This window comes from Rhinolophus ferrumequinum, chromosome 27, assembly GCF_004115265.2.
Source record: "Rhinolophus ferrumequinum isolate MPI-CBG mRhiFer1 chromosome 27, mRhiFer1_v1.p, whole genome shotgun sequence".
NCBI classification, from domain to species: domain Eukaryota; kingdom Metazoa; phylum Chordata; class Mammalia; order Chiroptera; family Rhinolophidae; genus Rhinolophus; species Rhinolophus ferrumequinum.
In genome coordinates this window covers 10,425,246-10,440,632 of record NC_046310.1, presented here as the reverse complement: position 1 = coordinate 10,440,632, position 15,387 = coordinate 10,425,246, and the positions used below count along the sequence as shown (strand labels likewise).

Here is a 15,387-nt window from a genome sequence, read left to right as displayed (position 1 = left end):
CAGAAAAGTCATGCCTTAAAGCTTAATGACAAGACTCAAAAGCTAATCCACAAGTAATTTAACTGCTGTTGGAACAAAAATGCAATGCACTTTAAAGGAAGACAACAAAAGTGAAAAAAATGAACATTATATTCTTGCACACTGTTCAGAATCTAATAAAAACATATTCAGGATGAAAAAGCAGATTCCTAGTTATCCTCATGAGAATGTAGAAGGTCTAACAAATGTATAAAGTGGGGTCCCAGGAAAAGAGAAAGGGAGGATAGAAAATATTTGAAGAGATAATGCTCAATTTCCCAACATGATGAAAATTATAAACACACAAGTCAGGAAGCCAAATGAATTCCAAACAGGGTAAATACAAAGAAAACTACAAAGAGGCATATTATAATAAAATTCCTGAAAACTGTGAAAAAGATAAAAATCTCACAAGCAGCTACATGATATACCAGGAAACAGGGATAACAGTTGACTACATCAGAAACAGTGCAAGTCAGAAGACAAGCCGTGACATTTTAAAAATACAGAAAGAAAGAAAAACAACCTATTGTGTTAATCAAGAATCCAAAAGCAGCAATAACATTCTTCAAAAATTAAAATAAAGATATTTTCACCCAAATGAAAGCTGAGAGAATTTGTTCACCAACTATTACAAGAAATGTTAAAGAATGTTCTTAAGTCCAAATGAGAAAGATATCACTGAAAAACTCAGATCTCCCTGGTGGAATGAAGAGTACTGGAAATAGAAAATATGAAGCAAATATTACATACTTTCTTCTCATTTTCTAATATCTCCAAATATTAGTGACTTTATAAAGCAAAGTAAATAATGTAGTGTGGAGTTTACAATATGTAAGAGTGTAAAATAAGTCACTATAGTTTTGCAAAGGACTGCAGGAGAAATTGGAAAAATACTGCTGTAAGCTTCTTATGTTAATTGTAAAGTGGATATAACATTATTTGAAGGTAGACCATGATAAGTTGAAGATGCAAATTTCATATGAAACATAAACTATCTATGATCCTAATTTTCCAAGAAAACAACTGGCTCAAAGTACTACATTAGTCAGGAGAAAGTAGACAACCCAAACAAAATAAATATGCATTTTTTTGCATCACAGATTCAGACTTGTATCATTCAGCTAATATATATAGTATATATAAATGAAATATATATAGTATACATAATATATAGTATATGCATGTATGGAAGAGTAATAATATGAAATATTTTAAAAATAATCCTTAAAATGTAATACAATTATGTTGTTTCATGAAACTTCACTAGTTACAGAATATTTGGTTTTAAATTTAAGACAGTATCATCTTTGCTGTATGTTTTAAGCGTATTTACAGTGACCATTGCAATATATGTACAGTAACTACACTTTGGAGTAACTGTGAGATATCACTAAAACTCTTTCCAGCTAAATGTGAAGTTGGAAATGCTCAAATAAGTAATTTAGCTTATTTCCACGTGCTTAAATTCTTTGACCCCTGTCCTTTCTTCCTCACTCAGGTAACTCTCTGCAAATGAGGGCTGGCCTGCCCTTTTTACATTTCAATTGTTAATGAATGAATCCCACCCAATCACTCAATGAAAGTTTATTCAGATCTTTACATCTCATCTTTGGGTAGCAGCCATATAAGGCTAATGTATTTCCATATCAGTGCTATTATATTTAAGGAAATCTTTGTAAAGTAACAAAGTATAGTTTTCTCTTGATGTACACAGTAGTTGCATTTTATGAAAATTTAATGTATGTAAACACTATTAAATAACTTCTTTAATTTATATGTATAAAGGAATTAGAGTAAAGGTTCAGGTAATTGTATCAGTTAAACCAATTTTTTAAATACTATTTTTCTATCTGCAAGTTGTGGAACTATTATTTCTAGTTTGGCTCCTCCCTGAACATTGCAAGACTTCTAACATACCTGGCCCCTTCTCACCGAATGCTAGAAACTTCCCAAACTTTGTCTCAAGCAAAACACCATGGCAGATTTTAGAAATGTGTCTGCAATGATCCAAAGAGGTCATGTTTTTCCTTATTTGGACAAAGGCATTCTAAAAGCATTGTGTGCCAAATGGCCAAGCAGGATCCTCCCACGTTGAATTAAATATATGTGGAAAGGAGCAAGTAAGAAAAAAGGACTCTTGAAATGGAAATATGATTTGCCTAACATATCTTCCTTATTTCAACATGACCATAATTGTGGATAAGTGTGTACTCTAGCTTCTGACTGACCTTTTCAGAGGCATGAAGGTCAGAGGGTGAATGAAATTGCATTTAACCATCTTTGCCATGGACTCAGAGCTTCGGCCTTGACTCGTTTGTACTGCATTATGGCTGGCTTTCTAGTGAAAACTCAACACGTCATTTATTAATTGTGAAGAGCTTTGTCACAGGGGTATACATAGCGATTATATGAATAGATCATATTTTGTAACCATTCTCTAATGAGGATGTGTTTTATTTTTTTCTGTACTGTTCCTGCTGATTACACTCCCCGTGGAATCCTAATTTGCAGCCAGGGTTGCGAATCTCTGAAATGTTGTGATGGGACAGAAGCTCTAGCCTGGAATAGAGGGTGGTATGTGTCTGGGATCACCTCTAAATGACAAGCATGGTGGCTGCCGGAAGTTGGAAAGGGTATGGGTCTAATTTAGGACAAGAGAGGCATCACAGGTCAAGGACATGTGAATGAAAATATCTAGGTGATAAAAAATATTTTTAAAGATTGTTTTCTGAGTCATTATTGCCACTGAAAATAATAGTAGCAAGCCACAAAGAAGTTTTATTTGGCCGAAGTCTCCACCCAAGCCCAGCTCTGACACCAGCAGACATTCTTGGTAACTTGGCAACAAATATCTGCTATTCTGGAAAGGCCATGTTCTTGAACACATATTGGTTCCTCTCCCAGGCAGCACACAGAGCTCTTGGAGCCTATATCAAACTCCTCTTCCTACCTGGCTTCGTTCCTCTGTTCCAGCCTCTTCTCTGGCCACACTCCTACCTGGGTCCTCTTTCTCCCAAGGACTTGCTTCTTGCCTCTGCATTGACCTCTGGAATCCCCATGTCTCTTAGGCAGAAAATGCACAAGTCGGGGGAAATGGATTGTTGTTGCAAGTTCCAGTTAGGGAAGGTGAGGGGGTAATCTTTTCTTAAGGATTTTCTTTGGTTTTTGAAGCACGGAGTCAGGACCTCTGCGATTGTTATGTGTTGCTAGTCAGGGAGAAGCATCATGAAAGACTTAAGAGTGTGTAGGTTCTAGACTTAGAGAGACTTGAATTTGCATCTTACCTCTTCAACTAGCTGTGTGAACGAACCTTCCTAAGTCCCACTTTCCCCAGTACCTGAAGCCAATACCTCAGACAAGTTGGAACCAAACGGGACTCCAGGCAGAACCAATGAAAACATTATAGAACAAATAAAAACATTACAGACGAAGAAATGTTCTGTGATTTCATGGAATTGTCAGGAACTGATTTAATAGCTCGAATTCAGGCCATTCTACTTTTCATAAACTACAGAACAGAAAAAGAAAAAAAAAGACAACAACAGCAAGTATAGAACAGAGCTTTTGAAGTGGAATTAACATACTTTGGGTTGTGGTTCTTCAGTGAACTTAAATTTAATAATACTTTTTTTTTTTTTTTTGGCTGGGCGTGGCATGGAAGATGATATTCTCCACCAAAGTGAAAGCATGTCTCTTTCTATTTCTTTGTCTCAGAGTGCTTGCACAAATATAAAGGCCTGAGCAACCCATCCATTTTGGGGACAATAAATGCATTGCAATAAATCTGCTTATTTGAATAAGGCAGATTGTTGTGCGATGTGGCACTGAGAGTCACCTGATGGTAATACTCCCACATGGAGCACCTTGCAGGTCTGTGCAGTAGAGTGATTTGATGGAGAGTCAGACCTGGGCTCCTGCATTCCCACTGCCCCCACACTTTTGTGTGGTTCTGGCAGCTTTTCTGAGACAGAGAGATTTTCTTTCAGGAAAATACAGTGAACTGAAAAGTCCTTTGTATCTTCCATAACGTGGAGAGAGGGGTTTCAAATCTCCTTAGTCTGGAAGGCCAGAGAGGCTGAAAGCTAACAAAGGAAGCCATTTTAAGTTTGATGAGCTGAGAGAACGGAGACTATTTGAAGCTCTGGAAAAATCCCAGAAGGTGGCTTTTCTCCCTTTTAATATAAACGTGTGACTAGACTCTCCGAGCCAACTTGATCTGTGTGCTGCTGGTAGGCACAGACCTTGAAGGCTGCTACTGTTAGCAGCAGGGTTGCCAGGCTAACCCTCTTGAGACCCAGCCAGCGATGTGGCTTTCTGTGGGACACGTTTATGCCTGGTGCTAGAAAAACCTTTAGAATCACCTAATGAAACATATCATAATGTCAGCTTATGGTGCAAACACTTTCTCTTAGAAAAATATAATACTTATTATGGAATTGGACAATAATTTTTTTTTTGCATTTACAATCAACATGTTACAAAGCTCCAAAATTTTAATTAAAAATTCTACCTTTGTTGTTTTCCCAAGGTTCTAGATTACTTTCCAAAATATGCTTCCCACCTCCTGCCACCGACCCCCTGCTTCTTTCTTCGTGCTGGAGCCCAATCATGCAACCTCGGCAGGGAGAACGCTTTGAACCTCGGCGGGGGGCCCTAGGGCCATAGTTGATTATTTTTGCATGGGGGCATTAAAATGCCAGACATCAATTTTTGTCTGCTGGTGAAGATGTCTCTACATGGAATGGGCAGACTTCGGCCCTGTTCAAAGAATGTTTGCAAGTGCAAATTATGGGAACCCAAGAGAATTAGATACATTTCTTTAAATAAACCCCCTCAAGGTTCTTCTGAAGATGGTTGTGGTTCTCTATGAAGCAGTAAATTCTGCCTGGGGGAGAATGTTGGACCAATACCCTCCCCATCCATTCTGTAGCATGCATCCAGCAGGGTGGGTGAGGCTGCTGGGGCAACGGCACAGATTAGGTAATACCCCTTCCCCCTTAGACTGCAGATGTGTGAACTAGTTTAAAACTTTTATTAGGGCTTTTATTAGACTCCAATGCAGTCCCAGCCTCTTTCCAGTTGCCAACTTAGCCAGTTGCTCACAAGTTACAACAAATTAGGAATACCTAATGCGTAAGCTATTCTTGCACTTTGGGGGCAAAATCCCAAACAAATCATGCTCTTCTTTGCGAATCCAGTCTCCCTCTTAGAAACTGCGCTGACAGGCAGAATGACACTCCAGCCAGGGTTTCATTATGGCTTTGTAATAACAGTGCAGGGTTCAGATTTCTCAAGCACATAAAACCCAGGATCCTTTATCATTTTCTGCCTGGCCACAGAATGCCCTCTCTGGTGCCTTTGATGGTTTCCCAAAGTCATTTATTCTCTTCTTTTTATTGCATGTATCCCTTAAGTGAACTTGCGACTTCTGTGAGTGCCAGGTTAACATCTCGGAAGGCTGCTATGGGCTCTCGATCTTCAGAATAGGTACCATGACACAGAAGAAGATCCCTACCCTCCCTCCACTTGGGAGAAGAACTGAGGAGGAAGGGGACTGCTCTCTTACCTCGGTGAGACCTGGCAGCCTGGACGTGGCTTCAAAGTTTTTATTACGTGCCAGTGAAACAAGCTTACCAGGCCGTCTAGCTCCTTCGTCTGAGAAAGACATTGATCTCCCCCTATTTACACTGACTTACATAGGAGTGAACGAGCACAATGCAGAGGTTACTTTTTTCGGTGTTAATGGTTTGCATTGAAATGTGTCCATTCAACACACCTCGAAGTTTTTCCCTGGAAGTTTTAATCCAGGCATCAAAATGCATTGTTGTGCATTCATAGCTGCACTGAAAGAGAAGTCTTTTGAACAAATAAAATGATAGGTCAGCATAAAGTTTTAGAAAGTGAAAACTATCAGTTGAATCACTATCATGTTATATTTGAATTTATTAAAAAGACCTTAATGCAATATATGAGGTATATGTGGGAAGATCGCCTGCGTTATCCATAAACAATATTCAAAGGTATTAACTGAATTTAGTGTGCCTCATAGTTCTGCCTGTTTTTGTCTGTTTCTATTTGACTTCCTGCCATGATGGTTACTTCCTGTGGTAATGGTGACAAATCAAGGAACAGTTGAAGTGTTCTCTGAAAAATTATGTAGTTGTAACTCATTTAAACCTGAATCCCTTTATTTTATAGACAAGATTGAGACCCAGAAAGAAAATGAAATAGTTTACCAGAGAAACCTGGGTACAAATTCTGACTCTACCCCGTACTAGAGATTTGGCCTCGGACAAGTTGTTTAGCCTCTCCAGGACTCTGCGGCTTCAATTATGAAAAGGAGGCGAAGTTAACTAAAGGTAAAGTTGTTGTGCCGGTTAAAGAAATGGAATGTTAAGTGTCTGGTACAGAATACATGCTCAGCAAACCCTTGCTACCTTCTCCTTTCCCCATAGGCTAATCTGGAACTAGAAACCAGGATTCTGAACTCTCAATCCAGACTTTTTTCAACTATACAACATAGTTGAGATATAACATTATATCAGTTTCAGATGTACATGACTTGATATATATATATATATATATACATACATATATATATATATATACACATACATATATATATAAAATATATATATGTATATATATATATATATATGTTAACATCCATCAGTACATGTAGTTACAAAATAAATTTTTTTCTTATGATAAGAAATTTTAATATCTATGCTCTCAACAACTTTCAAATATACAATACGGTATTAGCTATAGTGACTGTGATGTATATTACATACCCAGGACTTAATTTATTTTATAACCGGAAGCTTTTGTCTTTAGATTACCTTCACCCATTTGCCCATCACCCTCTGCCCTGCCTCTGGAAACTACCAACTGTTCTCTGTATCTATGAGTTCATTTTGTTTGCTTGTTTTAGATGCCACATAGGAGATCATACAGTATTTGTCTTACTCTCTGACTTATTTCACTTAGCAAAATGCCCTCAAGGTCCATCAATGTAGCAAATGGCAGGATTTCCTTGTTCCTTATGGCTGAATAATAATAATAATAACACATAACACACACATGCACACACACACAGACAGAGGGTGCCAAAAAAATTATACACATTTTAAGAAAGGAGAAAACTGTATTAAAATTGTAATACTCAGTATATACTGATAACAAAAGATGAATACAAGTCACGTTTGACTTCTGCAATTACAAGAGGTGTTCAAAGTGGTTACCATCAGTGTAATTTTAATAGTTTTTTTCATTTCTTAAAATGTGTATACATTGTTTGACACCCTCTGTGTGTGTGTGTGTGTGTGTGTGTGTGTGTGTGTGTGTGTGTGTGGGCATATATATATATATATATATATATATATATATATATATATATGCCACATTTTCAATATCCATTAATCCATCAATGGACACTTAGGTTGTTTCCATGTCTTGGCCATTATAAAAAATGCTGCAATGAACATAGGAGAGTTCTCTTCTATCCCTATCTTCTCCAACACTTGCTATTTCTTTTCTTAGTTAGGGTCTTATACCCACTTTCATTAAGTGCTCCTAGAGTGTATGTTCATACTGAAGTATTTTTAAAAACATATAAGTAAATAGTTAAGGAAAGTAACTTTCTTATGCTTGCTGCATTGGCAAAGCGGTAACCAGAGCTTTTCTACCTCTAATAAATCTCTCTCGAAAGTCAGCAGTTACCAAAGACGACTTCATGGAGTGATTAATGGAAGAAAATAACAAACTCCTTGCATTTTGGATACGAAGAAGAACATCTTTACTTGTTTAGTTCTGGTTTTCATTTTCTCAGATTGTTGACTCATTGGATTTCTTCCTTTGAGAATGTGGATTTTTCAAATCCACTTATTTTATTCTCTCCTCTTTTGATTATTTGGTTTTGTTGAACTTTAAGAAGCTGGTGCAAATCACTGTTTATTTTGCTTCCTCACAGAAAACTGACATTGGCTGATGGTGCATACCTCTGTGCAGCCTGATGTAGAGGTACACTCTAACTGTGCCTCCATGGCAACCAGTGGGAGGAGCCGAGAAAAGCACATGGGGTATGTCATCTAGACTCAGCCTCTGCCACAGTGTGTATTTCTTATTCAATCTGATGATTTGCTCACCTGGTGTAACCACTGACTCTGCTTAAATTTCCAGAGAGTGACCCCAACCTATAGTGCCTATATATACGCATATACACACACATATGTAAAATATTTGTATGTATATATCTGTATATGTATATTATATATAAAATTCTGTTGCTTTGTGTGTAGTTTATGTTATTCTATGTATTGTGTACGACATACATACAACACACACTCATATCTCATATATACATATCTTTTCTGTATAGGCATAGAATACCTATATATAATTATACTGAACAGTACTTATTTCTGTGGATGCGGTCTGAGGATTGAGGTAGAGGAAGACTAATGCTTTTTGGTCTAATGTTTTTACAAGTTTGTGTTAACTAGTTGACTAAAATAAGGCCCATCAGCCTTAGTCTCTGAGACTGAAGCCAGAAACTCCTTTAGCATCCAGTATATTTGGTCCAAGTCAATGAGAGGGTTTATGGTTGATGTTTACTTATCTTCTTGGTCCTCTTTCTCTAATAAGATTTTACTGGCTCCGTCAACACTGTCTCCAACCTGCTATGTGTCATGATCTTCCTGTTTCACTTTATTCTCTGAGAACACTGTGGTAATTGCTCAGAGAAGTCCTAGTGATGGTTGTCATGTTAGAAGTAACGTGCTAATGTCATGTTTGCATGGGTTACTTTCAGAAAAAGAGCCAACTACCTAGTGGAACTTAAAGAACATGGTACTCAGAGGGACGAGGTTGATGGAGGGAAGACATAAGAACATTCCATGGGTCACTGTGGAGGACGAGGACCCTAAGTCTTGGTGTGACACTGGGGCAGGAGAAGAAGGGGGTACTGCGAGTTGACTCCAAGCTAATAGGTTACTTAAGTTTAGCTTTATCTACTCTTGGGTTCCATATGTATGGGTATGTGTATGTAAATTTTAATAACATAAAACTTATTTAGAGTTTTGTTTAAACATAGAAAAAAGGGTACAAAATATAAGCTCATTTGAAGTGGAAAAAAACAAGTTGTCAGTGAGAGACTGGTTATTCCATCTAGATTTTCCCAGCTTCAAATATAATGAAAGAAAAACAGACCAGCTAATACTACGTTTATTTGGATAGGTGAGCTCACTGATCAGATGTCAGTTCTCAAAAGTTATCATTCAGCCTAGAAACCCAATTTAATTATTGGCAATTAATTTTCCTGCTCTGTTTTGGAAAAGATGACAATATCAGTTTTACTGACAGTCTCTTTTGAAAATGTTAAGTTTTCCTTCTGCTGGTGATTCCAGAATCATTTTCTACCATTGTTTTTGTCTTTTTTGAGGTTTTTCATGCACATAAGCAAAATGTCAAATGAAGACATGATTAAAAAAACAATGATCAATTATAGAGTTTAAAATATACATTTTCAATCTTAATTTAAACTCTACTTTGAAGACCAAATTGATATTTTAGAAAAATCTAAATCCTTTGAGAGAAACAAATTTATGAAGTAGTGTAATGTGAAGTAGCAAGGAAAAAAAAATCATTGAGTCTCTAAAATAATACTAGTTTTTTATGTCAATTTTTCTTTAACATCGACCTCTCTTTTGACTGTTTTATTGAAAATTCTACAGACAGTAGCTTATTTTTCCACCAACCTAAGCACCTGAGACTTTTGGCTGATGGATATAAGACTAATAAAATTGCCTATAAAATGTAACTTTATATCATAACTTACACAATGTTTATAGACTATGTTCCAAAGTTTACTTTTTTCCAAAAGCAAACATCTCAGTGTTTATATGTGTGGATTCATTATATTACAATGGAAAACAAAAATTAATAACCTGAATTTGAGTAATGATAATACTTGTTCTGTTGTCATATTGTTATGTTTTGTGCATACCAATTAATAAATCTAAACAGAGGGAACATTGATCTCACTCAGCATAAAGTTTTTCTGAGCCTCACATGAAGGAAATAGAGTCATATTTTATTGGAACATATTTTATTAGCTTGATTTTCAAATGCTATGGTAAAATCATGTCTCTGACTATACAGCCCAAAATAATATGGGATAATAATAATACTCCCTCTCGATTTATTATAGGAAATAGGAATTGGCTCACATGGTTATAAAGGACGAGAAGTCCCAAGATTGGCCATCTGCAAGTTGGAGACCTAGGAAAGCTTGTGGTGTCATTCAGTCTCCAAGTCAGTCTGAGAACCAGGGGAGTTGATGGTGTAAGTCGGTCTGAGTCCAAAGGCCTGACAACCAGGAGTGCCAGTGGCAGAGAGCAGGAGAGGATGGATGCCCCAGATTGAGCAGAGAGCAAATTCACTTTTCCTCTGCCTTGTTTATTCAGACCACCTACAGATTGGGTGATGCCCACCCACACCGGGGAAGGTGAGCTTGTCTCAGTCTGCTGATTCAAATGCTAATGTCTTCCAGAAACACTCTCAGGGACAAACTCAGAAATGATGTTTTAGCAGTTATCTGGGCACCCCTTAGCCCAGTCAAGTTGACACAAAATTAACCATCACATCTTATAACTAGCACATGGCATACTCCCACCTCTGGCTGTCTGCCTGGAGTAGTATTTTTTTCAGATATCCGTTTGGCTTACTCCTTTAATTCTTTGCTCAGTGTCACCTTCTCAATACCCATGATCATCCAATTTAAAATGCCACTCTTGCCATCCAGCACCTTCCATCTCTTTTATTGTAAGTCATTTTTCTCTATGGCCCTTATCACTTGTGAAATGCTCTAAATCCAATTATTTATTATGACCATTGTCTGTCTCCTCACAACAGATTATAATATTCATGATAGGAAGGACTGTGTTTTTTTCCCCTTTCTCTTTTTCCCTGCTGTATTCCCAATGCTTATAACCATGTACATAGTAGCTCAATAAGTATTGTTGCATAAATGAATGAATAAATGTAGGTGACTTTCTCCAGACATTTGTTGTATTCATCAGTCAATTCCTTAAAGATTTTTAAAAAGGGATTTTAGCATTTTATAAAAATAATAGACTTACTATAACCACCATCTAAACTGATGGCAATGAACATTGTGATAATTTAGAGCAAAATCCCAAAGAGAGGGAGCCAGTTGTAAAATGAAGCAAATTTGCTAAAGATCATAGAATTCATCTCAACCATAAAAAAAAAAAAAAAATCAATAAATGTGGTGTTACTCTGCCAAGTATGACAGAACCAGAGTTGCAAGTATTTGACTCATTCTGCACAAGGAAATTGATGTGGGTATTTAAACAAAACTGATTTGTGATTTGTTACTTGTCTACCAATACCACCTAGGGCGGAGTCTCAAACCCTCAAGTTTCTAGGTCATACACGGAAATGTGTTCTGGGCACCAGTCTCCTTTCAATGTGATGCAAACCAGGTAGAAAGCATAGCGGCTTCCCACAATGGATTTGTAATTGATCAGAGACTCGAAGGAGAAAATGGAAAGTGAGCCAAAAGAAGAGGGGCACGGAGAGGATGGCGTTCTCCTTCCCTTTCTCACGTCTGCACCTCTGTCATTCTCTACCCAGTTCTACTTATCCTATGGCTCCCCTCCATGTTTGAGTCCCAAAGGGAAAACAGACTATTGTATTTGCAGTTTTATTAAGAGTCTAGTTTTTTTTTGTCCTTGCTGAGATGGATATTTATTGGGCAAGAAAAAGCTGAAATTGGTATTCAAAAAAAAAAATATTACTAATGGTAAAGTGAAATCAAGCAGTAAAAACAATGGCTAAAGGAAGGGAGAGCAGAGACCTGGCATTTACACACATCATACCCCACCTGGTAGCCCTGAACTGTTGTTTAGCTCTCCCCATATTTGATTTCAAATAAGTGTCTGGAATATGTTCAGCAGGGGGAAAAATTATTGCAGTCACTTCGCTATCATATGCCAAAATGTTGCACATGTTGCAAAAGCCATATTGCAATACCCTTCAACAATGTCTCCACCAAAATAAAGCTGTGTGCTATGAAGCGGTGCTCCATATGTCCAGCAAACAGTCTGTTTACATTAGACCAAATCTCAGTACCCAAAGATACTATAAAAGACACGTAGAAGCGGAGTTAAGTCCTGTTTTTCCTCAGAATATTGGGCGTTAAAAATGCAGTCTGTTCTGCTTAATTCTGAGGACCGAGTCCTCTGGAATAAGATTCCAGCTTTGCCTTTTTAGATTTCCGAGCTGTCCACATACTTAAATATCTTTTCTCCTGCTTTTTCCAGTATTCTCTCTACCCATCTTCAACACCATATCTCTCATAGAACAAAACGTTTCTACTGAAACAATGGATCGAATTTGACTAGCTCTAAGTTTTAAAGGCATTAGCTGGTTTCCCTAATAATAAAAGAAATGGAGCTTTTACATATCACTCTAGAGGTTGGTACAAGTCAGCCCACTACAATTACTGTTAAGTTTAGAGTATACACAGTGAGATTCATAAGAAACCAGAAAGAGATAGGAAAGTGACTGAGAATTCGTATCTATTTATCATTTATTATGATAAATAGATCCTATTATCTATCTATCTATCTATCTGTATTTGACCTCTATAAGGCAATTTTACATATCTTATTTTACCCTTTCTACATTAATCAAACTGTTTTGTTATTAATCCCCTTTTACAGTATAGGAACGGATTTAGAGAAGGTAAATAATTAACCCAGAGTCACGTAGCTAATACATGGCAGAGATGGAATTCAAACTCTAGTCTATCTGACTTCAAGGTCAATGTCCATTCAGAAAAGGGAGCTCCCATGTGATATGGCTGTCAGCGAAGCAAGGCATGCTTGTCTTTGCGGCTATCACAAGAGAAAAACCTCCTGTGGTTTGTGTTAGAACTCCAAATTTTACTCCTCTCCGAGACATGGTGAACCCTACCCTGCCAAATGCTACTGGCTCAAATGCCACTTCTTCCTTTCTTTTCTTTTCATAATTTCTGTTTTATTGATTTTATGCTGCTTTGTGTGAAAGTTGCTTGCTGAGGAGGCTTTTCCCTCCATCAAGGGAAGGATTTCATCTTACTCACTTTTCATTCCCTTCAGGACAAAGCCTGGTTCTGTGCACATAATAGGTGAGCACTAAACGTTAAAAATGAAATGGTGGCTGTGCATGAGCATGGAGAGCCAGGGCTGTGGAATCTCTTAAGTCCTGTGAGATCTATATTAGCATAAAAGATAGAAGAAACCATTTTCTTGGCATTCCAATTCAGTCTGCTCCAGCCAAACATAGAAAGCTGTCATGTGAATATTTTTGAACCTCAAAAACAATTTTGGTTTAAGTCTGGGTGTGTGCGGGGGGGATGGTGGCTCTTATTTCTCCCACACCAGTCCACCCATCTCATATTAGAACATGTAATTCCAACAGTGCTGACTGTCTTAAATTTTGTGAACAGAGTGTCCTTTGGACACTGTTTGGTATACACATTGCCTCTTTAAGAAGCTTACTTGTAGCTTATAATTAAATGGAAGGATCAGCAGCTGCTGAAAAAGAAGTATAGCCTAGAGGCCATGTTTATGAGTTTCCCAGGCAAGAGGTAGTCGTGTCAGAACTACTATTGTTATGAGTCTGACTGTTTCCAATGAAGCCTTTGCACGAATCATTTGCTTAGCACTAGTCATTCAGTCATGCCACTTGATTTCAGCCCACTGTTTCCTCTTTGAACTGGCAAAAACAACTCTACAAAGAAAAACATTTCATAAGAAAAGTCATAGGCTTCTGCTTAATCGACCATAGACCAGACTCAATGACCAATGCATGGGACTGCTGCCTCCAGCAGTGGCCTGGGAAGACCACAACAAATACTTGAGCCCGTGAAAGCAGAAACTGGCTGTTCTTTTTTCTTTGTTCCTTTAATAGAATCCTTTAATACACAGTAGGTAGAAGACCAACTGTCCTGGCTTGCCTCCGACTGCCCTAGAGTTAGCACTGCAAATCTCCCGCCATGGGAAAGCCCTCAGTCCTGGTAGAGGGGACACTGTTGGTTACCCCAACAGGAGGTGCCTCATCGATGCTGTTCACCAAGAGACTCACATTCTGGGATCAGTTTACAGGCTAGAAAGCTTTGGAACATGGTGACCACGTCACAAAGCAGTGGTGAAGTCCCAGCGAATTTATGCTAAAAAGTCGTCATGGACTCCCCAAAGGGTCCATAAATACTCTTTACTCCAGAGTTCCAACCTGGTGTGCCCAGTGGTAGGGGTTGACACACTGGTGTGCTACCACTGGGTTCCAGGTATGCTGAGAGAGTGATTCCCTCTGCCCTTGGATTGGCTGGGCAGGGCCTCCCATGCCTCCAGCCCTCAGTTCTTTGCCTCTGGCCATGAGCTATCTTATTTCTTTAGCCCAGTGAGCTCTGCAAAATCATATTTTCTATGTGGGCCATAATGAGAAAAGAGTCGGGAAGAACTGTTCAAATCCAACCCATTCATTTTATGGATGAAGCCTAACTTAGATCATTTCTATTAAATACAGGTTTGTATCAAGCTGAGGCAAAACTCTGCTCAATTTGTCTGTTCATCTGTCTTCCAGGTGACTTAGATCATTGCCTGGGAGAGCTGATGAATTATGTAGTGAGTGGTAAGTAACAGAACTCAGAAAGCCAAATAAACTGTGCTGAAGTCTGTTGATTTGCATCAAAGGCACACAACTGGCTAGGCGAGAAAAAGAATCGACATTTATCTGGATAATATCAAGAGAAATGCCTAGGTTGTTTCACTTCATGTTGGTTTTCAGTAAACATATGCCATTTAAGTCTGAATGACCTTTAAGTCTGAGTTCCCTATCTAATGCTTCAGCTCTACCCTTGAATTGGTAACGTGTATAAAGTCATAATTTCAAAAATCAAGATGTCAGAAATGTAAAGATACCTATGTAAGAATTCTATGCTGAAAAATTCAAGTGTCCAAGACAACAGGCGTTTATTCCTTTACCTAATTGTTCTGTAAAGATTAGTTCAAGTTCAAAATGGAGGAAGGATTCAGGGAGAAAGGCAACATGCACGTAAACGTCGATGGCCTCAAGGGTACTAGAGTTTCAAACTCTCAGCTCCTTTTTGTTTCTCATGGGCGGTGAGTGGAGAAGGGACAGAGGCTATATATAAAGCTGGGCCTTTACACATCAGAACTTCACATCGTGCCAAACTCGAATCCTGCCCAACTTCTGCTTCTTCGATTGCTTAATACATTAGTGGACCCATTCCAGTTCTCAGTGGTTGGAGTTCCACATCACACAGTCCCTGTCACA

The 15,387-nt window shown here is 38.1% G+C and overlaps 1 long non-coding RNA gene across 1 annotated transcript; it reads left to right on the top strand.

Moving 5' to 3' along the window:
* Window positions 1–5,467: 5,467 nt before the first annotated feature.
* LOC117018675 (uncharacterized) lies at window positions 5,468–8,931 on the top strand. Its single transcript, XR_004422280.1, has 4 exons — window positions 5,468–5,591; window positions 6,220–6,380; window positions 7,994–8,102; window positions 8,834–8,931. It is a non-coding gene; the product is annotated as an uncharacterized LOC117018675 (long non-coding RNA).
* The last annotated feature ends 6,456 nt before the right edge of the window (window positions 8,932–15,387 follow it).